Source organism: Hyla sarda, unplaced genomic scaffold (genome assembly GCF_029499605.1).
Source record: "Hyla sarda isolate aHylSar1 unplaced genomic scaffold, aHylSar1.hap1 scaffold_373, whole genome shotgun sequence".
NCBI classification, from domain to species: domain Eukaryota; kingdom Metazoa; phylum Chordata; class Amphibia; order Anura; family Hylidae; genus Hyla; species Hyla sarda.
The window spans coordinates 26,917-50,265 of record NW_026610392.1 but is presented as its reverse complement, the minus strand read 5'-3'; the positions used below and the strand labels follow the sequence as shown (position 1 = coordinate 50,265).

Sequence of the window (23,349 nt, the reverse complement as noted above, 5' to 3'; positions counted from 1 at the left end):
GGTTTAGATACAGTCTAAAGCATAGATCTCAAAGTCTGTGCACAGAATTTAGCAAGGGCCTCGCACCTTCTGATGCATCAGGTAGGTGCACAATAGCATAGCCTAACCCTCTGTACTTTGGTCTATATTGATGCGGGACATAGACAGCCAGCTGATGACCAATCCATTAGTGCAATGGATGGCTGGAAGCATTTGTCTTTGCCTTTGCAATACCACAGAAGCAATGCATGGTCAATGTACAGCAATGACACACCTGTGTGAACAGCCAGGAGACCCCCCCCCCCCCCCATGTTATGTTACATAGTTACATAGTTAGTACGGTCGAAAAAAGACATATGTCCATCAAGTTCAACCAGGGAATTAAGGGGTAGGGGTGTGGCGCGATATTGGGGAAGGGATGAGATTTTATATTTCTTCATAAGCATTAATCTTATTTTGTCAATTAGGAACATTCAGCACCCACCCGCTATCAAGGCAGCTGCCTATCATGTCATGCCCTACCTGCACAGGTGTGCTGGCTACTCAAATGATCCAATTAAGGAGGCCATTTAGTCAGCAGCAGCAGAAGTCCTGTGCCTGGACGCTCCAACAGGGGCCAGACACAAGCAGAAGCAGAAGCAGCAGAAGCAGCAGCAGCACCACCTTTTGTTTTTTGGCTGCAGCAGCAGCAAGGCCCACAGGGCTGGCTAGCTGGCTAGCCAGCAAGCAGGTAGCAATGAAAGTAGGAATCTTTCTTTTTAACCCTGTAAGGGGGTGGTGCACTGTACCCGAAGATACTGCCATATCGGGTCAATGCATAGGGCGACGGAAGCAAGCTTCGAAATCGGCCCCCGTTCTCAAAAATCCATTTAATATATGGTCCCCAGATAGGGGACGTATCAGATATTAAACTGATAAGAACAGATACTACACTTGATCTTAGCCAAAAGGCCGAGAAGCGATAACCGTGAAAGGGGCGGGCCCAACAAGGTCCCCTTCATGGGCACTATCACTGCTTGCTGTCAGGGAGGCTGCCAGACAATTTTCCATGCACACTCTGGGCTGGGGGGCAGTCAACCACCAGTACACACAGCAGAACCTAAACCCATACCATTATTGCTAAGCAGCAAGACAGGGGCCCATTGCACTCCCACGGGGCCTTTTTAAATGCAATCCATAACCCGGATTTGCCAGGAACCCTTCTTACTCCTCCTACTTGCATGTGACACTGGGCTTAGGATCTGCATAGGAAACACACACACAAGCACACACCTACCTTTGTTGCCTGCAGATGCCTCCTTGGCTGTCCCCAAACGGTATCAAACCAACACCCACGGGAAGCTGTAAGCATAGAGGACATGCCTGCACCCCATTGGACTTACCTGTGTGGGTTAAATCCGGGTTATTTGACAACCTATGGCGGTGATGGTTCTGCTCAGGCAGAGCAGTGCTGATGCTCCTCATAAAGCTGTCGCTGCTGTGAAGGTTCTAGGTGACATCACAAATCCCTATGGTTACATACACAACAAAGCTGGGTTGTTGTTGTTTACACTCTGCAAGGCCTGTGGAAGTGAGTGACATCATAGCACTGTAGTTCTGAGGGTTCAAGATGGATGCAACAATCTCCTGTTGCTTCTATGAAGGCCGTAATAGACGACATCACCAAACAGCTCCATAGTCACATACACAGCAAAGGAGAGATGTTGTTTACACCTAGTGATGTCAGTGGTATTGAGTGACATCACAGCACAGTGCTAAGGCTCCTGGGCCTGGACACAGCAGCGGCTGCAATATCTCAACGGAGAATACGTTTATATCTATGTGTGTGTGTGCACATATATATATATATATATATATATATATATATATATATATATATATATATATTTCTCCGCCGAAATCACTTTTAAACCCATTTCCACCTTTTTTTCCCTTCTCTTCCTCTTACTTTTTTTTCACGTTTTTTTACGTTTTTCTCCTTTTCGCCTCTTTTCTGGGCGTATTATTCTTCTTTTTCTTCTTTTTTTTTCGTCTAATGCATACCCCATCAGTGCAGCAATGCTTATTCAATACCGCCAGCAGATGGAGACACTGGGGGATAATTTTCTAAGGATTTATACTGATTTTTCCTGTCTGAATTTGTCGCACAGAAAGTTGCAGGCCAAATATGTGTGACATTTCTGCGACTTTAGCTTCTAGAGCATTTTTACAACATTATACATAGGTGCTGAATACATAAAAAGCGACTGTTCAGCGACAGACAAGTCGCATCGGCTGAAAGTAGGCCAGAATGTCAGTCCATGTTGGAGCAGGTTTAGATACAGTCTAAAGCATAGATCTCAAAGTCTGTGCACAGAATTTAGCAAGGGCCTCGCACCTTCTGATGCATCAGGTAGGTGCACAATAGCATAGCCTAACCCTCTGTACTTTGGTCTATATTGATGCGGGACATAGACAGCCAGCTGATGACCAATCCATTAGTGCAATGGATGGCTGGAAGCATTTGTCTTTGCCTTTGCAATACCACAGAAGCAATGCATGGTCAATGTACAGCAATGACACACCTGTGTGAACAGCCAGGAGACCCCCCCCCCCCCATGTTATGTTACATAGTTACATAGTTAGTACGGTCGAAAAAAGACATATGTCCATCAAGTTCAACCAGGGAATTAAGGGGTAGGGGTGTGGCGCGATATTGGGGAAGGGATGAGATTTTATATTTCTTCATAAGCATTAATCTTATTTTGTCAATTAGGAACATTCAGCACCCACCCGCTATCAAGGCTGGCTACTCAAATGATCCAATTAAGGAGGCCATTTAGTCAGCAGCAGCAGAAGTCCTGTGCCTGGACGCTCCAACAGGGGCCAGACACAAGCAGAAGCAGAAGCAGCAGAAGCAGCAGCAGCACCACCTTTTGTTTTTTGGCTGCAGCAGCAGCAAGGCCCACAGGGCTGGCTAGCTGGCTAGCCAGCAAGCAGGTAGCAATGAAAGTAGGAATCTTTCTTTTTAACCCTGTAAGGGGGTGGTGCACTGTACCCGAAGATACTGCCATATCGGGTCAATGCATAGGGCGACGGAAGCAAGCTTCGAAATCGGCCCCCGTTCTCAAAAATCCATTTAATATATGGTCCCCAGATAGGGGACGTATCAGATATTAAACTGATAAGAACAGATACTACACTTGATCTTAGCCAAAAGGCCGAGAAGCGATAACCGTGAAAGGGGCGGGCCCAACAAGGTCCCCTTCATGGGCACTATCACTGCTTGCTGTCAGGGAGGCTGCCAGACAATTTTCCATGCACACTCTGGGCTGGGGGGCAGTCAACCACCAGTACACACAGCAGAACCTAAACCCATACCATTATTGCTAAGCAGCAAGACAGGGGCCCATTGCACTCCCACGGGGCCTTTTTAAATGCAATCCATAACCCGGATTTGCCAGGAACCCTTCTTACTCCTCCTACTTGCATGTGACACTGGGCTTAGGATCTGCATAGGAAACACACACACAAGCACACACCTACCTTTGTTGCCTGCAGATGCCTCCTTGGCTGTCCCCAAACGGTATCAAACCAACACCCACGGGAAGCTGTAAGCATAGAGGACATGCCTGCACCCCATTGGACTTACCTGTGTGGGTTAAATCCGGGTTATTTGACAACCTATGGCGGTGATGGTTCTGCTCAGGCAGAGCAGTGCTGATGCTCCTCATAAAGCTGTCGCTGCTGTGAAGGTTCTAGGTGACATCACAAATCCCTATGGTTACATACACAACAAAGCTGGGTTGTTGTTGTTTACACTCTGCAAGGCCTGTGGAAGTGAGTGACATCATAGCACTGTAGTTCTGAGGGTTCAAGATGGATGCAACAATCTCCTGTTGCTTCTATGAAGGCCGTAATAGACGACATCACCAAACAGCTCCATAGTCACATACACAGCAAAGGAGAGATGTTGTTTACACCTAGTGATGTCAGTGGTATTGAGTGACATCACAGCACAGTGCTAAGGCTCCTGGGCCTGGACACAGCAGCGGCTGCAATATCTCAACGGAGAATACGTTTATATCTATGTGTGTGTGTGCGCATATATATATATATATATATATATATATATATATATATATATATTTCTCCGCCGAAATCACTTTTAAACCCATTTCCACCTTTTTTTCCCTTCTCTTCCTCTTACTTTTTTTTCACGTTTTTTTACGTTTTTCTCCTTTTCGCCTCTTTTCTGGGCGTATTATTCTTCTTTTTCTTCTTTTTTTTCGTCTAATGCATACCCCATCAGTGCAGCAATGCTTATTCAATACCGCCAGCAGATGGAGACACTGGGGGATAATTTTCTAAGGATTTATACTGATTTTTCCTGTCTGAATTTGTCGCACAGAAAGTTGCAGGCCAAATATGTGTGACATTTCTGCGACTTTAACTTCTAGAGCATTTTTACAACATTATACATAGGTGCTGAATACATAAAAAGCGACTGTTCAGCGACAGACAAGTCGCATCGGCTGAAAGTAGGCCAGAATGTCAGTCCATGTTGGAGCAGGTTTAGATACAGTCTAAAGCATAGATCTCAAAGTCTGTGCACAGAATTTAGCAAGGGCCTCGCACCTTCTGATGCATCAGGTAGGTGCACAATAGCATAGCCTAACCCTCTGTACTTTGGTCTATATTGATGCGGGACATAGACAGCCAGCTGATGACCAATCCATTAGTGCAATGGATGGCTGGAAGCATTTGTCTTTGCCTTTGCAATACCACAGAAGCAATGCATGGTCAATGTACAGCAATGACACACCTGTGTGAACAGCCAGGAGACCCCCCCCCCCCCCATGTTATGTTACATAGTTACATAGTTAGTACGGTCGAAAAAAGACATATGTCCATCAAGTTCAACCAGGGAATTAAGGGGTAGGGGTGTGGCGCGATATTGGGGAAGGGATGAGATTTTATATTTCTTCATAAGCATTAATCTTATTTTGTCAATTAGGAACATTCAGCACCCACCCGCTATCAAGGCAGCTGCCTATCATGTCATGCCCTACCTGCACAGGTGTGCTGGCTACTCAAATGATCCAATTAAGGAGGCCATTTAGTCAGCAGCAGCAGAAGTCCTGTGCCTGGACGCTCCAACAGGGGCCAGACACAAGCAGAAGCAGAAGCAGCAGAAGCAGCAGCAGCACCACCTTTTGTTTTTTGGCTGCAGCAGCAGCAAGGCCCACAGGGCTGGCTAGCTGGCTAGCCAGCAAGCAGGTAGCAATGAAAGTAGGAATCTTTCTTTTTAACCCTGTAAGGGGGTGGTGCACTGTACCCGAAGATACTGCCATATCGGGTCAATGCATAGGGCGACGGAAGCAAGCTTCGAAATCGGCCCCCGTTCTCAAAAATCCATTTAATATATGGTCCCCAGATAGGGGACGTATCAGATATTAAACTGATAAGAACAGATACTACACTTGATCTTAGCCAAAAGGCCGAGAAGCGATAACCGTGAAAGGGGCGGGCCCAACAAGGTCCCCTTCATGGGCACTATCACTGCTTGCTGTCAGGGAGGCTGCCAGACAATTTTCCATGCACACTCTGGGCTGGGGGGCAGTCAACCACCAGTACACACAGCAGAACCTAAACCCATACCATTATTGCTAAGCAGCAAGACAGGGGCCCATTGCACTCCCACGGGGCCTTTTTAAATGCAATCCATAACCCGGATTTGCCAGGAACCCTTCTTACTCCTCCTACTTGCATGTGACACTGGGCTTAGGATCTGCATAGGAAACACACACACAAGCACACACCTACCTTTGTTGCCTGCAGATGCCTCCTTGGCTGTCCCCAAACGGTATCAAACCAACACCCACGGGAAGCTGTAAGCATAGAGGACATGCCTGCACCCCATTGGACTTACCTGTGTGGGTTAAATCCGGGTTATTTGACAACCTATGGCGGTGATGGTTCTGCTCAGGCAGAGCAGTGCTGATGCTCCTCATAAAGCTGTCGCTGCTGTGAAGGTTCTAGGTGACATCACAAATCCCTATGGTTACATACACAACAAAGCTGGGTTGTTGTTGTTTACACTCTGCAAGGCCTGTGGAAGTGAGTGACATCATAGCACTGTAGTTCTGAGGGTTCAAGATGGATGCAACAATCTCCTGTTGCTTCTATGAAGGCCGTAATAGACGACATCACCAAACAGCTCCATAGTCACATACACAGCAAAGGAGAGATGTTGTTTACACCTAGTGATGTCAGTGGTATTGAGTGACATCACAGCACAGTGCTAAGGCTCCTGGGCCTGGACACAGCAGCGGCTGCAATATCTCAACGGAGAATACGTTTATATCTATGTGTGTGTGTGCACATATATATATATATATATATATATATATATATATATATATATATATATATATATATATTTCTCCGCCGAAATCACTTTTAAACCCATTTCCACCTTTTTTTCCCTTCTCTTCCTCTTACTTTTTTTTCACGTTTTTTTACGTTTTTCTCCTTTTCGCCTCTTTTCTGGGCGTATTATTCTTCTTTTTCTTCTTTTTTTTTCGTCTAATGCATACCCCATCAGTGCAGCAATGCTTATTCAATACCGCCAGCAGATGGAGACACTGGGGGATAATTTTCTAAGGATTTATACTGATTTTTCCTGTCTGAATTTGTCGCACAGAAAGTTGCAGGCCAAATATGTGTGACATTTCTGCGACTTTAGCTTCTAGAGCATTTTTACAACATTATACATAGGTGCTGAATACATAAAAAGCGACTGTTCAGCGACAGACAAGTCGCATCGGCTGAAAGTAGGCCAGAATGTCAGTCCATGTTGGAGCAGGTTTAGATACAGTCTAAAGCATAGATCTCAAAGTCTGTGCACAGAATTTAGCAAGGGCCTCGCACCTTCTGATGCATCAGGTAGGTGCACAATAGCATAGCCTAACCCTCTGTACTTTGGTCTATATTGATGCGGGACATAGACAGCCAGCTGATGACCAATCCATTAGTGCAATGGATGGCTGGAAGCATTTGTCTTTGCCTTTGCAATACCACAGAAGCAATGCATGGTCAATGTACAGCAATGACACACCTGTGTGAACAGCCAGGAGACCCCCCCCCCCCCATGTTATGTTACATAGTTACATAGTTAGTACGGTCGAAAAAAGACATATGTCCATCAAGTTCAACCAGGGAATTAAGGGGTAGGGGTGTGGCGCGATATTGGGGAAGGGATGAGATTTTATATTTCTTCATAAGCATTAATCTTATTTTGTCAATTAGGAACATTCAGCACCCACCCGCTATCAAGGCTGGCTACTCAAATGATCCAATTAAGGAGGCCATTTAGTCAGCAGCAGCAGAAGTCCTGTGCCTGGACGCTCCAACAGGGGCCAGACACAAGCAGAAGCAGAAGCAGCAGAAGCAGCAGCAGCACCACCTTTTGTTTTTTGGCTGCAGCAGCAGCAAGGCCCACAGGGCTGGCTAGCTGGCTAGCCAGCAAGCAGGTAGCAATGAAAGTAGGAATCTTTCTTTTTAACCCTGTAAGGGGGTGGTGCACTGTACCCGAAGATACTGCCATATCGGGTCAATGCATAGGGCGACGGAAGCAAGCTTCGAAATCGGCCCCCGTTCTCAAAAATCCATTTAATATATGGTCCCCAGATAGGGGACGTATCAGATATTAAACTGATAAGAACAGATACTACACTTGATCTTAGCCAAAAGGCCGAGAAGCGATAACCGTGAAAGGGGCGGGCCCAACAAGGTCCCCTTCATGGGCACTATCACTGCTTGCTGTCAGGGAGGCTGCCAGACAATTTTCCATGCACACTCTGGGCTGGGGGGCAGTCAACCACCAGTACACACAGCAGAACCTAAACCCATACCATTATTGCTAAGCAGCAAGACAGGGGCCCATTGCACTCCCACGGGGCCTTTTTAAATGCAATCCATAACCCGGATTTGCCAGGAACCCTTCTTACTCCTCCTACTTGCATGTGACACTGGGCTTAGGATCTGCATAGGAAACACACACACAAGCACACACCTACCTTTGTTGCCTGCAGATGCCTCCTTGGCTGTCCCCAAACGGTATCAAACCAACACCCACGGGAAGCTGTAAGCATAGAGGACATGCCTGCACCCCATTGGACTTACCTGTGTGGGTTAAATCCGGGTTATTTGACAACCTATGGCGGTGATGGTTCTGCTCAGGCAGAGCAGTGCTGATGCTCCTCATAAAGCTGTCGCTGCTGTGAAGGTTCTAGGTGACATCACAAATCCCTATGGTTACATACACAACAAAGCTGGGTTGTTGTTGTTTACACTCTGCAAGGCCTGTGGAAGTGAGTGACATCATAGCACTGTAGTTCTGAGGGTTCAAGATGGATGCAACAATCTCCTGTTGCTTCTATGAAGGCCGTAATAGACGACATCACCAAACAGCTCCATAGTCACATACACAGCAAAGGAGAGATGTTGTTTACACCTAGTGATGTCAGTGGTATTGAGTGACATCACAGCACAGTGCTAAGGCTCCTGGGCCTGGACACAGCAGCGGCTGCAATATCTCAACGGAGAATACGTTTATATCTATGTGTGTGTGTGCGCATATATATATATATATATATATATATATATATATATATATATATTTCTCCGCCGAAATCACTTTTAAACCCATTTCCACCTTTTTTTCCCTTCTCTTCCTCTTACTTTTTTTTCACGTTTTTTTACGTTTTTCTCCTTTTCGCCTCTTTTCTGGGCGTATTATTCTTCTTCTTTTTTTTCGTCTAATGCATACCCCATCAGTGCAGCAATGCTTATTCAATACCGCCAGCAGATGGAGACACTGGGGGATAATTTTCTAAGGATTTATACTGATTTTTCCTGTCTGAATTTGTCGCACAGAAAGTTGCAGGCCAAATATGTGTGACATTTCTGCGACTTTAGCTTCTAGAGCATTTTTACAACATTATACATAGGTGCTGAATACATAAAAAGCGACTGTTCAGCGACAGACAAGTCGCATCGGCTGAAAGTAGGCCAGAATGTCAGTCCATGTTGGAGCAGGTTTAGATACAGTCTAAAGCATAGATCTCAAAGTCTGTGCACAGAATTTAGCAAGGGCCTCGCACCTTCTGATGCATCAGGTAGGTGCACAATAGCATAGCCTAACCCTCTGTACTTTGGTCTATATTGATCCATTAGTGCAATGGATGGCTGGGAAGCATTTGTCTTTGCCTTTGCAATACCACAGAAGCAATGCATGGTCAATGTACAGCAATGACACACCTGTGTGAACAGCCAGGAGACCCCCCCCCCATGTTATGTTACATAGTTACATAGTTAGTACGGTCGAAAAAAAGACATATGTCCATCAAGTTCAACCAGGGAATTAAGGGGGTAGGGGGTGTGGCGCGATATTGGGGAAGGGATGAGATTTTATATTTCTTCATAAGCATTAATCTTATTTTTGTCAATTAGGAACATTCAGCCACCCACCCGCCCTATCAAGGCAGCTGCCTATCATGTCATGCCCTACCTGCACAGTGTGTGCTGGCTACTCAAATGATCCAATTAAGGAGGCCATTTAGTCAGCAGGCAGCAGAAGTCCTGTGCCTGGACGCTCCAACAGGGGCCAGACACAAGCAGAAGCAGAAGCAGCAGAAGCAGCAGCCAGCACCCACCTTTTGTTTTTTGGCTGGCAGCAGCAGCAAGGCCCACAGGGCTGGCTAGCTGGCCTAGCCAGCAAGCAGGTAAGCAATGAAAGTAGGAATCTTTCTTTTTAACCCTGTAAGGGGGGGGTGGTGCACTGTACCCGAAGATACTGCCATATCGGGTCAATGCATAGGGCGAGACGGAAGCAAGCTTCGAAATCGGCCCCCCGTTCTCAAAAATCCATTTAATATATGGTCCCCCAGATAGGGGGACGTATCAGATATTAAACTGATAAGAACAGATACTACACTTGATCTTAGCCAAAAGGCCGAGAAGCGATAACCGTGAAAGAGGGCGGGCCCAACAAGGTCCCCTTCATGGGCACTATCACTTGCTTGCTGTCAGGGAGGCTGCCAGACAATTTTCCATGCACACTCTGGGCTGGGGGGGCAGTCAACCACCAGTACACACAGCAGAACCTAAACCCATACCATTATTGCTAAGCAGCAAGACAGGGGGCCCATTGCACTCCCACGGGGGCCTTTTTAAATGGCAATCCATAACCCGGATTTGCCAGGAACCCTTCTTACTCCTCCTACTTGCATGTGACACTGGGCTTAGGATCTGCATAGGAAACACACACACAAGCACACACCTACCCTTTGTTGCCTGCAGATGCCTCCTTGGCTGTCCCCAAACGGTATCAAACCAACACCCACGGGAAGCTGTAAGCATAGAGGACATGCCTGCACCCCATTGGACTTACCTGTGTGGGTTAAATCCGGGTTATTTGACAACCTATGGCGGTGATGGTTCTGCTCAGGCAGAGCAGTGCTGATGCTCCTCATAAAGCTGTCGCTGCTGTGAAGGTTCTAGGTGACATCACAAATCCCTATGGTTACATACACAACAAAGCTGGGTTGTTGTTGTTTACACTCTGCAAGGCCTGTGGAAGTGAGTGACATCATAGCACTGTAGTTCTGAGGGTTCTAGATGGATGCAACAATCTCCTGTTGCTTCTATGAAGGCCGTAATAGACGACATCACCAAACAGCTCCATAGTCACATACACAGCAAAGGAGAGATGTTGTTTACACCTAGTGATGTCAGTGGTATTGAGTGACATCACAGCACAGTGCTAAGGCTCCTGGGCCTGGACACAGCAGCGGCTGCAATATCTCAACGGAGAATACGTTTATATCTATGTGTGTGTGTGCGCGTATATATATATATATATATATATATATATATATATATATATATTTCTCCGCCGAAATCACTTTTAAACCCATTTCCACCTTTTTTTCCCTTCTCTTCCTCTTACTTTTTTTTCACGTTTTTTTACGTTTTTCTCCTTTTCGCCTCTTTTCTGGGCGTATTATTCTTCTTTTTCTTCTTTTTTTTCGTCTAATGCATACCCCATCAGTGCAGCAATGCTTATTCAATACCGCCAGCAGATGGAGACACTGGGGGATAATTTTCTAAGGATTTATACTGATTTTTCCTGTCTGAATTTGTCGCACAGAAAGTTGCAGGCCAAATATGTGTGACATTTCTGCGACTTTAGCTTCTAGAGCATTTTTACAACATTATACATAGGTGCTGAATACATAAAAAGCGACTGTTCAGCGACAGACAAGTCGCATCGGCTGAAAGTAGGCCAGAATGTCAGTCCATGTTGGAGCAGGTTTAGATACAGTCTAAAGCATAGATCTCAAAGTCTGTGCACAGAATTTAGCAAGGGCCTCGCACCTTCTGATGCATCAGGTAGGTGCACAATAGCATAGCCTAACCCTCTGTACTTTGGTCTATATTGATGCGGGACATAGACAGCCAGCTGATGACCAATCCATTAGTGCAATGGATGGCTGGAAGCATTTGTCTTTGCCTTTGCAATACCACAGAAGCAATGCATGGTCAATGTACAGCAATGACACACCTGTGTGAACAGCCAGGAGACCCCCCCCCCCCCATGTTATGTTACATAGTTACATAGTTAGTACGGTCGAAAAAAGACATATGTCCATCAAGTTCAACCAGGGAATTAAGGGGTAGGGGTGTGGCGCGATATTGGGGAAGGGATGAGATTTTATATTTCTTCATAAGCATTAATCTTATTTTGTCAATTAGGAACATTCAGCACCCACCCGCTATCAAGGCAGCTGCCTATCATGTCATGCCCTACCTGCACAGGTGTGCTGGCTACTCAAATGATCCAATTAAGGAGGCCATTTAGTCAGCAGCAGCAGAAGTCCTGTGCCTGGACGCTCCAACAGGGGCCAGACACAAGCAGAAGCAGAAGCAGCAGAAGCAGCAGCAGCACCACCTTTTGTTTTTTGGCTGCAGCAGCAGCAAGGCCCACAGGGCTGGCTAGCTGGCTAGCCAGCAAGCAGGTAGCAATGAAAGTAGGAATCTTTCTTTTTAACCCTGTAAGGGGGTGGTGCACTGTACCCGAAGATACTGCCATATCGGGTCAATGCATAGGGCGACGGAAGCAAGCTTCGAAATCGGCCCCCGTTCTCAAAAATCCATTTAATATATGGTCCCCAGATAGGGGACGTATCAGATATTAAACTGATAAGAACAGATACTACACTTGATCTTAGCCAAAAGGCCGAGAAGCGATAACCGTGAAAGGGGCGGGCCCAACAAGGTCCCCTTCATGGGCACTATCACTGCTTGCTGTCAGGGAGGCTGCCAGACAATTTTCCATGCACACTCTGGGCTGGGGGGCAGTCAACCACCAGTACACACAGCAGAACCTAAACCCATACCATTATTGCTAAGCAGCAAGACAGGGGCCCATTGCACTCCCACGGGGCCTTTTTAAATGCAATCCATAACCCGGATTTGCCAGGAACCCTTCTTACTCCTCCTACTTGCATGTGACACTGGGCTTAGGATCTGCATAGGAAACACACACACAAGCACACACCTACCTTTGTTGCCTGCAGATGCCTCCTTGGCTGTCCCCAAACGGTATCAAACCAACACCCACGGGAAGCTGTAAGCATAGAGGACATGCCTGCACCCCATTGGACTTACCTGTGTGGGTTAAATCCGGGTTATTTGACAACCTATGGCGGTGATGGTTCTGCTCAGGCAGAGCAGTGCTGATGCTCCTCATAAAGCTGTCGCTGCTGTGAAGGTTCTAGGTGACATCACAAATCCCTATGGTTACATACACAACAAAGCTGGGTTGTTGTTGTTTACACTCTGCAAGGCCTGTGGAAGTGAGTGACATCATAGCACTGTAGTTCTGAGGGTTCTAGATGGATGCAACAATCTCCTGTTGCTTCTATGAAGGCCGTAATAGACGACATCACCAAACAGCTCCATAGTCACATACACAGCAAAGGAGAGATGTTGTTTACACCTAGTGATGTCAGTGGTATTGAGTGACATCACAGCACAGTGCTAAGGCTCCTGGGCCTGGACACAGCAGCGGCTGCAATATCTCAACGGAGAATACGTTTATATCTATGTGTGTGTGTGCGCGTATATATATATATATATATATATATATATATATATATATATATATATATTTCTCCGCCGAAATCACTTTTAAACCCATTTCCACCTTTTTTTCCCTTCTCTTCCTCTTACTTTTTTTTCACGTTTTTTTACGTTTTTCTCCTTTTCACCTCTTTTCTGGGCGTATTATTCTTCTTTTTCTTCTTTTTTTTCGTCTAATGCATACCCCATCAGTGCAGCAATGCTTATTCAATACCGCCAGCAGATGGAGACACTGGGGGATAATTTTCTAAGGATTTATACTGATTTTTCCTGTCTGAATTTGTCGCACAGAAAGTTGCAGGCCAAATATGTGTGACATTTCTGCGACTTTAGCTTCTAGAGCATTTTTACAACATTATACATAGGTGCTGAATACATAAAAAGCGACTGTTCAGCGACAGACAAGTCGCATCGGCTGAAAGTAGGCCAGAATGTCAGTCCATGTTGGAGCAGGTTTAGATACAGTCTAAAGCATAGATCTCAAAGTCTGTGCACAGAATTTAGCAAGGGCCTCGCACCTTCTGATGCATCAGGTAGGTGCACAATAGCATAGCCTAACCCTCTGTACTTTGGTCTATATTGATGCGGGACATAGACAGCCAGCTGATGACCAATCCATTAGTGCAATGGATGGCTGGAAGCATTTGTCTTTGCCTTTGCAATACCACAGAAGCAATGCATGGTCAATGTACAGCAATGACACACCTGTGTGAACAGCCAGGAGACCCCCCCCCCCATGTTATGTTACATAGTTACATAGTTAGTACGGTCGAAAAAAGACATATGTCCATCAAGTTCAACCAGGGAATTAAGGGGTAGGGGTGTGGCGCGATATTGGGGAAGGGATGAGATTTTATATTTCTTCATAAGCATTAATCTTATTTTGTCAATTAGGAACATTCAGCACCCACCCGCTATCAAGGCAGCTGCCTATCATGTCATGCCCTACCTGCACAGGTGTGCTGGCTACTCAAATGATCCAATTAAGGAGGCCATTTAGTCAGCAGCAGCAGAAGTCCTGTGCCTGGACGCTCCAACAGGGGCCAGACACAAGCAGAAGCAGAAGCAGCAGAAGCAGCAGCAGCACCACCTTTTGTTTTTTGGCTGCAGCAGCAGCAAGGCCCACAGGGCTGGCTAGCTGGCTAGCCAGCAAGCAGGTAGCAATGAAAGTAGGAATCTTTCTTTTTAACCCTGTAAGGGGGTGGTGCACTGTACCCGAAGATACTGCCATATCGGGTCAATGCATAGGGCGACGGAAGCAAGCTTCGAAATCGGCCCCGTTCTCAAAAATCCATTTAATATATGGTCCCCAGATAGGGGACGTATCAGATATTAAACTGATAAGAACAGATACTACACTTGATCTTAGCCAAAAGGCCGAGAAGCGATAACCGTGAAAGGGGCGGGCCCAACAAGGTCCCCTTCATGGGCACTATCACTGCTTGCTGTCAGGGAGGCTGCCAGACAATTTTCCATGCACACTCTGGGCTGGGGGGCAGTCAACCACCAGTACACACAGCAGAACCTAAACCCATACCATTATTGCTAAGCAGCAAGACAGGGGCCCATTGCACTCCCACGGGGCCTTTTTAAATGCAATCCATAACCCGGATTTGCCAGGAACCCTTCTTACTCCTCCTACTTGCATGTGACACTGGGCTTAGGATCTGCATAGGAAACACACACACAAGCACACACCTACCTTTGTTGCCTGCAGATGCCTCCTTGGCTGTCCCCAAACGGTATCAAACCAACACCCACGGGAAGCTGTAAGCATAGAGGACATGCCTGCACCCCATTGGACTTACCTGTGTGGGTTAAATCCGGGTTATTTGACAACCTATGGCGGTGATGGTTCTGCTCAGGCAGAGCAGTGCTGATGCTCCTCATAAAGCTGTCGCTGCTGTGAAGGTTCTAGGTGACATCACAAATCCCTATGGTTACATACACAACAAAGCTGGGTTGTTGTTGTTTACACTCTGCAAGGCCTGTGGAAGTGAGTGACATCATAGCACTGTAGTTCTGAGGGTTCTAGATGGATGCAACAATCTCCTGTTGCTTCTATGAAGGCCGTAATAGACAACATCACCAAACAGCTCCATAGTCACATACACAGCAAAGGAGAGATGTTGTTTACACCTAGTGATGTCAGTGGTATTGAGTGACATCACAGCACAGTGCTAAGGCTCCTGGGCCTGGACACAGCAGCGGCTGCAATATCTCAACGGAGAATACGTTTATATCTATGTGTGTGTGTGCGCGTATATATATATATATATATATATATATATATATATATATATTTCTCCGCCGAAATCACTTTTAAACCCATTTCCACCTTTTTTTCCCTTCTCTTCCTCTTACTTTTTTTTCACGTTTTTTTACGTTTTTCTCCTTTTCGCCTCTTTTCTGGGCGTATTATTCTTCTTTTTCTTCTTTTTTTTCGTCTAATGCATACCCCATCAGTGCAGCAATGCTTATTCAATACCGCCAGCAGATGGAGACACTGGGGGATAATTTTCTAAGGATTTATACTGATTTTTCCTGTCTGAATTTGTCGCACAGAAAGTTGCAGGCCAAATATGTGTGACATTTCTGCGACTTTAGCTTCTAGAGCATTTTTACAACATTATACATAGGTGCTGAATACATAAAAAGCGACTGTTCAGCGACAGACAAGTCGCATCGGCTGAAAGTAGGCCAGAATGTCAGTCCATGTTGGAGCAGGTTTAGATACAGTCTAAAGCATAGATCTCAAAGTCTGTGCACAGAATTTAGCAAGGGCCTCGCACCTTCTGATGCATCAGGTAGGTGCACAATAGCATAGCCTAACCCTCTGTACTTTGGTCTATATTGATGCGGGACATAGACAGCCAGCTGATGACCAATCCATTAGTGCAATGGATGGCTGGAAGCATTTGTCTTTGCCTTTGCAATACCACAGAAGCAATGCATGGTCAATGTACAGCAATGACACACCTGTGTGAACAGCCAGGAGACCCCCCCCCCCCCCCATGTTATGTTACATAGTTACATAGTTAGTACGGTCGAAAAAAGACATATGTCCATCAAGTTCAACCAGGGAATTAAGGGGTAGGGGTGTGGCGCGATATTGGGGAAGGGATGAGATTTTATATTTCTTCATAAGCATTAATCTTATTTTGTCAATTAGGAACATTCAGCACCCACCCGCTATCAAGGCAGCTGCCTATCATGTCATGCCCTACCTGCACAGGTGTGCTGGCTACTCAAATGATCCAATTAAGGAGGCCATTTAGTCAGCAGCAGCAGAAGTCCTGTGCCTGGACGCTCCAACAGGGGCCAGACACAAGCAGAAGCAGAAGCAGCAGAAGCAGCAGCAGCACCACCTTTTGTTTTTTGGCTGCAGCAGCAGCAAGGCCCACAGGGCTGGCTAGCTGGCTAGCCAGCAAGCAGGTAGCAATGAAAGTAGGAATCTTTCTTTTTAACCCTGTAAGGGGGTGGTGCACTGTACCCGAAGATACTGCCATATCGGGTCAATGCATAGGGCGACGGAAGCAAGCTTCGAAATCGGCCCCCGTTCTCAAAAATCCATTTAATATATGGTCCCCAGATAGGGGACGTATCAGATATTAAACTGATAAGAACAGATACTACACTTGATCTTAGCCAAAAGGCCGAGAAGCGATAACCGTGAAAGGGGCGGGCCCAACAAGGTCCCCTTCATGGGCACTATCACTGCTTGCTGTCAGGGAGGCTGCCAGACAATTTTCCATGCACACTCTGGGCTGGGGGGCAGTCAACCACCAGTACACACAGCAGAACCTAAACCCATACCATTATTGCTAAGCAGCAAGACAGGGGCCCATTGCACTCCCACGGGGCCTTTTTAAATGCAATCCATAACCCGGATTTGCCAGGAACCCTTCTTACTCCTCCTACTTGCATGTGACACTGGGCTTAGGATCTGCATAGGAAACACACACACAAGCACACACCTACCTTTGTTGCCTGCAGATGCCTCCTTGGCTGTCCCCAAACGGTATCAAACCAACACCCACGGGAAGCTGTAAGCATAGAGGACATGCCTGCACCCCATTGGACTTACCTGTGTGGGTTAAATCCGGGTTATTTGACAACCTATGGCGGTGATGGTTCTGCTCAGGCAGAGCAGTGCTGATGCTCCTCATAAAGCTGTCGCTGCTGTGAAGGTTCTAGGTGACATCACAAATCCCTATGGTTACATACACAACAAAGCTGGGTTGTTGTTGTTTACACTCTGCAAGGCCTGTGGAAGTGAGTGACATCATAGCACTGTAGTTCTGAGGGTTCTAGATGGATGCAACAATCTCCTGTTGCTTCTATGAAGGCCGTAATAGACGACATCACCAAACAGCTCCATAGTCACATACACAGCAAAGTAGAGATGTTGTTTACACCTAGTGATGTCAGTGGTATTGAGTGACATCACAGCACAGTGCTAAGGCTCCTGGGCCTGGACACAGCAGCGGCTGCAATATCTCAACGGAGAATACGTTTATATCTATGTGTGTGTGTGCGCGTATATATATATATATATATATATATATATATATATATATATATATATATTTCTCCGCCGAAATCACTTTTAAACCCATTTCCACCTTTTTTTCCCTTCTCTTCCTCTTACTTTTTTTTCACGTTTTTTTACGTTTTTCTCCTTTTCGCCTCTTTTCTGGGCGTATTATTCTTCTTTTTCTTCTTTTTTTTCGTCTAATGCATACCCCATCAGTGCAGCAATGCTTATTCAATACCGCCAGCAGATGGAGACACTGGGGGATAATTTTCTAAGGATTTATACTGATTTTTCCTGTCTGAATTTGTCGCACAGAAAGTTGCAGGCCAAATATGTGTGACATTTCTGCGACTTTAGCTTCTAGAGCATTTTTACAACATTATACATAGGTGCTGAATACATAAAAAGCGACTGTTCAGCGACAGACAAGTCGCATCGGCTGAAAGTAGGCCAGAATGTCAGTCCATGTTGGAGCAGGTTTAGATACAGTCTAAAGCATAGATCTCAAAGTCTGTGCACAGAATTTAGCAAGGGCCTCGCACCTTCTGATGCATCAGGTAGGTGCACAATAGCATAGCCTAACCCTCTGTACTTTGGTCTATATTGATGCGGGACATAGACAGCCAGCTGATGACCAATCCATTAGTGCAATGGATGGCTGGAAGCATTTGTCTTTGCCTTTGCAATACCACAGAAGCAATGCATGGTCAATGTACAGCAATGACACACCTGTGTGAACAGCCAGGAGACCCCCCCCCCCATGTTATGTTACATAGTTACATAGTTAGTACGGTCGAAAAAAGACATATGTCCATCAAGTTCAACCAGGGAATTAAGGGGTAGGGGTGTGGCGCGATATTGGGGAAGGGATGAGATTTTATATTTCTTCATAAGCATTAATCTTATTTTGTCAATTAGGAACATTCAGCACCCACCCGCTATCAAGGCAGCTGCCTATCATGTCATGCCCTACCTGCACAGGTGTGCTGGCTACTCAAATGATCCAATTAAGGAGGCCATTTAGTCAGCAGCAGCAGAAGTCCTGTGCCTGGACGCTCCAACAGGGGCCAGACACAAGCAGAAGCAGAAGCAGCAGAAGCAGCAGCAGCACCACCTTTTGTTTTTTGGCTGCAGCAGCAGCAAGGCCCACAGGGCTGGCTAGCTGGCTAGCCAGCAAGCAGGTAGCAATGAAAGTAGGAATCTTTCTTTTTAACCCTGTAAGGGGGTGGTGCACTGTACCCGAAGATACTGCCATATCGGGTCAATGCATAGGGCGACGGAAGCAAGCTTCGAAATCGGCCCCCGTTCTCAAAAATCCATTTAATATATGGTCCCCAGATAGGGGACGTATCAGATATTAAACTGATAAGAACAGATACTACACTTGATCTTAGCCAAAAGGCCGAGAAGCGATAACCGTGAAAGGGGCGGGCCCAACAAGGTCCCCTTCATGGGCACTATCACTGCTTGCTGTCAGGGAGGCTGCCAGACAATTTTCCATGCACACTCTGGGCTGGGGGGCAGTCAACCACCAGTACACACAGCAGAACCTAAACCCATACCATTATTGCTAAGCAGCAAGACAGGGGCCCATTGCACTCCCACGGGGCCTTTTTAAATGCAATCCATAACCCGGATTTGCCAGGAACCCTTCTTACTCCTCCTACTTGCATGTGACACTGGGCTTAGGATCTGCATAGGAAACACACACACAAGCACACACCTACCTTTGTTGCCTGCAGATGCCTCCTTGGCTGTCCCCAAACGGTATCAAACCAACACCCACGGGAAGCTGTAAGCATAGAGGACATGCCTGCACCCCATTGGACTTACCTGTGTGGGTTAAATCCGGGTTATTTGACAACCTATGGCGGTGATGGTTCTGCTCAGGCAGAGCAGTGCTGATGCTCCTCATAAAGCTGTCGCTGCTGTGAAGGTTCTAGGTGACATCACAAATCCCTATGGTTACATACACAACAAAGCTGGGTTGTTGTTGTTTACACTCTGCAAGGCCTGTGGAAGTGAGTGACATCATAGCACTGTAGTTCTGAGGGTTCTAGATGGATGCAACAATCTCCTGTTGCTTCTATGAAGGCCGTAATAGACGACATCACCAAACAGCTCCATAGTCACATACACAGCAAAGGAGAGATGTTGTTTACACCTAGTGATGTCAGTGGTATTGAGTGACATCACAGCACAGTGCTAAGGCTCCTGGGCCTGGACACAGCAGCGGCTGCAATATCTCAACGGAGAATACGTTTATATCTATGTGTGTGTGTGCGCGTATATATATATATATATATATATATATATATATATATATATATATATATATATATATATATTTCTCCGCCGAAATCACTTTTAAACCCATTTCCACCTTTTTTTCCCTTCTCTTCCTCTTACTTTTTTTTCACGTTTTTTTACGTTTTTCTCCTTTTCGCCTCTTTCTGGGCGTATTATTCTTCTTTTTCTTCTTTTTTTTCGTCTAATGCATACCCCATCAGTGCAGCAATGCTTATTCAATACCGCCAGCAGATGGAGACACTGGGGGATAATTTTCTAAGGATTTATACTGATTTTTCCTGTCTGAATTTGTCGCACAGAAAGTTGCAGGCCAAATATGTGTGACATTTCTGCGACTTTAGCTTCTAGAGCATTTTTACAACATTATACATAGGTGCTGAATACATAAAAAGCGACTGTTCAGCGACAGACAAGTCGCATCGGCTGAAGTAGGCCAGAATGTCAGTCCATGTTGGAGCAGGTTTAGATACAGTCTAAAGCATAGATCTCAAAGTCTGTGCACAGAATTTAGCAAGGGCCTCGCACCTTCTGATGCATCAGGTAGGTGCACAATAGCATAGCCTAACCCTCTGTACTTTGGTCTATATTGATGCGGGACATAGACAGCCAGCTGATGACCAATCCATTAGTGCAATGGATGGCTGGAAGCATTTGTCTTTGCCTTTGCAATACCACAGAAGCAATGCATGGTCAATGTACAGCAATGACACACCTGTGTGAACAGCCAGGAGACCCCCCCCCCCCCATGTTATGTTACATAGTTACATAGTTAGTACGGTCGAAAAAAGACATATGTCCATCAAGTTCAACCAGGGAATTAAGGGGTAGGGGTGTGGCGCGATATTGGGGAAGGGATGAGATTTTATATTTCTTCATAAGCATTAATCTTATTTTGTCAATTAGGAACATTCAGCACCCACCCGCTATCAAGGCAGCTGCCTATCATGTCATGCCCTACCTGCACAGGTGTGCTGGCTACTCAAATGATCCAATTAAGGAGGCCATTTAGTCAGCAGCAGCAGAAGTCCTGTGCCTGGACGCTCCAACAGGGGCCAGACACAAGCAGAAGCAGAAGCAGCAGAAGCAGCAGCAGCACCACCTTTTGTTTTTTGGCTGCAGCAGCAGCAAGGCCCACAGGGCTGGCTAGCTGGCTAGCCAGCAAGCAGGTAGCAATGAAAGTAGGAATCTTTCTTTTTAACCCTGTAAGGGGGTGGTGCACTGTACCCGAAGATACTGCCATATCGGGTCAATGCATAGGGCGACGGAAGCAAGCTTCGAAATCGGCCCCCGTTCTCAAAAATCCATTTAATATATGGTCCCCAGATAGGGGACGTATCAGATATTAAACTGATAAGAACAGATACTACACTTGATCTTAGCCAAAAGGCCGAGAAGCGATAACCGTGAAAGGGGCGGGCCCAACAAGGTCCCCTTCATGGGCACTATCACTGCTTGCTGTCAGGGAGGCTGCCAGACAATTTTCCATGCACACTCTGGGCTGGGGGGCAGTCAACCACCAGTACACACAGCAGAACCTAAACCCATACCATTATTGCTAAGCAGCAAGACAGGGGCCCATTGCACTCCCACGGGGCCTTTTTAAATGCAATCCATAACCCGGATTTGCCAGGAACCCTTCTTACTCCTCCTACTTGCATGTGACACTGGGCTTAGGATCTGCATAGGAAACACACACACAAGCACACACCTACCTTTGTTGCCTGCAGATGCCTCCTTGGCTGTCCCCAAACGGTATCAAACCAACACCCACGGGAAGCTGTAAGCATAGAGGACATGCCTGCACCCCATTGGACTTACCTGTGTGGGTTAAATCCGGGTTATTTGACAACCTATGGCGGTGATGGTTCTGCTCAGGCAGAGCAGTGCTGATGCTCCTCATAAAGCTGTCGCTGCTGTGAAGGTTCTAGGTGACATCACAAATCCCTATGGTTACATACACAACAAAGCTGGGTTGTTGTTGTTTACTCTGCAAGGCCTGTGGAAGTGAGTGACATCATAGCACTGTAGTTCTGAGGGTTCTAGATGGATGCAACAATCTCCTGTTGCTTCTATGAAGGCCGTAATAGACGACATCACCAAACAGCTCCATAGTCACATACACAGCAAAGGAGAGATGTTGTTTACACCTAGTGATGTCAGTGGTATTGAGTGACATCACAGCACAGTGCTAAGGCTCCTGGGCCTGGACACAGCAGCGGCTGCAATATCTCAACGGAGAATACGTTTATATCTATGTGTGTGTGTGCGCGTATATATATATATATATATATATATATATATATATATATATATATATATATATATATATATTTCTCCGCCGAAATCACTTTTAAACCCATTTCCACCTTTTTTTCCCTTCTCTTCCTCTTACTTTTTTTCACGTTTTTTTACGTTTTTCTCCTTTTCGCCTCTTTTCTGGGCGTATTATTCTTCTTTTTCTTCTTTTTTTTCGTCTAATGCATACCCCATCAGTGCAGCAATGCTTATTCAATACCGCCAGCAGATGGAGACACTGGGGGATAATTTTCTAAGGATTTATACTGATTTTTCCTGTCTGAATTTGTCGCACAGAAAGTTGCAGGCCAAATATGTGTGACATTTCTGCGACTTTAGCTTCTAGAGCATTTTTACAACATTATACATAGGTGCTGAATACATAAAAAGCGACTGTTCAGCGACAGACAAGTCGCATCGGCTGAAAGTAGGCCAGAATGTCAGTCCATGTTGGAGCAGGTTTAGATACAGTCTAAAGCATAGATCTCAAAGTCTGTGCACAGAATTTAGCAAGGGCCTCGCACCTTCTGATGCATCAGGTAGGTGCACAATAGCATAGCCTAACCCTCTGTACTTTGGTCTATATTGATGCGGGACATAGACAGCCAGCTGATGACCAATCCATTAGTGCAATGGATGGCTGGAAGCATTTGTCTTTGCCTTTGCAATACCACAGAAGCAATGCATGGTCAATGTACAGCAATGACACACCTGTGTGAACAGCCAGGAGACCCCCCCCCCCCCATGTTATGTTACATAGTTACATAGTTAGTACGGTCGAAAAAAGACATATGTCCATCAAGTTCAACCAGGGAATTAAGGGGTAGGGGTGTGGCGCGATATTGGGGAAGGGATGAGATTTTATATTTCTTCATAAGCATTAATCTTATTTTGTCAATTAGGAACATTCAGCACCCACCCGCTATCAAGGCAGCTGCCTATCATGTCATGCCCTACCTGCACAGGTGTGCTGGCTACTCAAATGATCCAATTAAGGAGGCCATTTAGTCAGCAGCAGCAGAAGTCCTGTGCCTGGACGC

At 46.0% G+C, this 23,349-nt stretch overlaps 1 protein-coding gene and 10 non-coding genes across 11 annotated transcripts in view; all 11 read right to left on the bottom strand.

Moving 5' to 3' along the window:
• The window catches only part of LOC130332183 (uncharacterized), a 52,124-nt gene that overhangs the window by 21,071 nt on the left and 7,704 nt on the right, over positions 1-23,349 (bottom strand). The window lies entirely within an intron of this gene.
• LOC130332277 (U2 spliceosomal RNA) lies at positions 752-942 on the bottom strand. Its single transcript, XR_008874990.1, has one exon. It is a non-coding gene; the product is annotated as a U2 spliceosomal RNA (small nuclear RNA).
• LOC130332276 (U2 spliceosomal RNA) lies at positions 3,001-3,191 on the bottom strand. The gene has a single exon (XR_008874989.1). It is a non-coding gene; the product is annotated as a U2 spliceosomal RNA (small nuclear RNA).
• Positions 5,281-5,471, bottom strand: LOC130332275 (U2 spliceosomal RNA). Its single transcript, XR_008874988.1, has one exon. It is a non-coding gene; the product is annotated as a U2 spliceosomal RNA (small nuclear RNA).
• On the bottom strand, positions 7,536-7,726 carry LOC130332265 (U2 spliceosomal RNA). Its single transcript, XR_008874984.1, has one exon. It is a non-coding gene; the product is annotated as a U2 spliceosomal RNA (small nuclear RNA).
• LOC130332254 (U2 spliceosomal RNA) lies at positions 9,793-9,988 on the bottom strand. The gene has a single exon (XR_008874977.1). It is a non-coding gene; the product is annotated as a U2 spliceosomal RNA (small nuclear RNA).
• Positions 12,084-12,274, bottom strand: LOC130332253 (U2 spliceosomal RNA). Its single transcript, XR_008874976.1, has one exon. It is a non-coding gene; the product is annotated as a U2 spliceosomal RNA (small nuclear RNA).
• Positions 14,367-14,556, bottom strand: LOC130332246 (U2 spliceosomal RNA). The gene has a single exon (XR_008874970.1). It is a non-coding gene; the product is annotated as a U2 spliceosomal RNA (small nuclear RNA).
• LOC130332241 (U2 spliceosomal RNA) lies at positions 16,645-16,835 on the bottom strand. Its single transcript, XR_008874965.1, has one exon. It is a non-coding gene; the product is annotated as a U2 spliceosomal RNA (small nuclear RNA).
• LOC130332228 (U2 spliceosomal RNA) lies at positions 18,928-19,118 on the bottom strand. Its single transcript, XR_008874954.1, has one exon. It is a non-coding gene; the product is annotated as a U2 spliceosomal RNA (small nuclear RNA).
• LOC130332216 (U2 spliceosomal RNA) lies at positions 21,223-21,413 on the bottom strand. Its single transcript, XR_008874943.1, has one exon. It is a non-coding gene; the product is annotated as a U2 spliceosomal RNA (small nuclear RNA).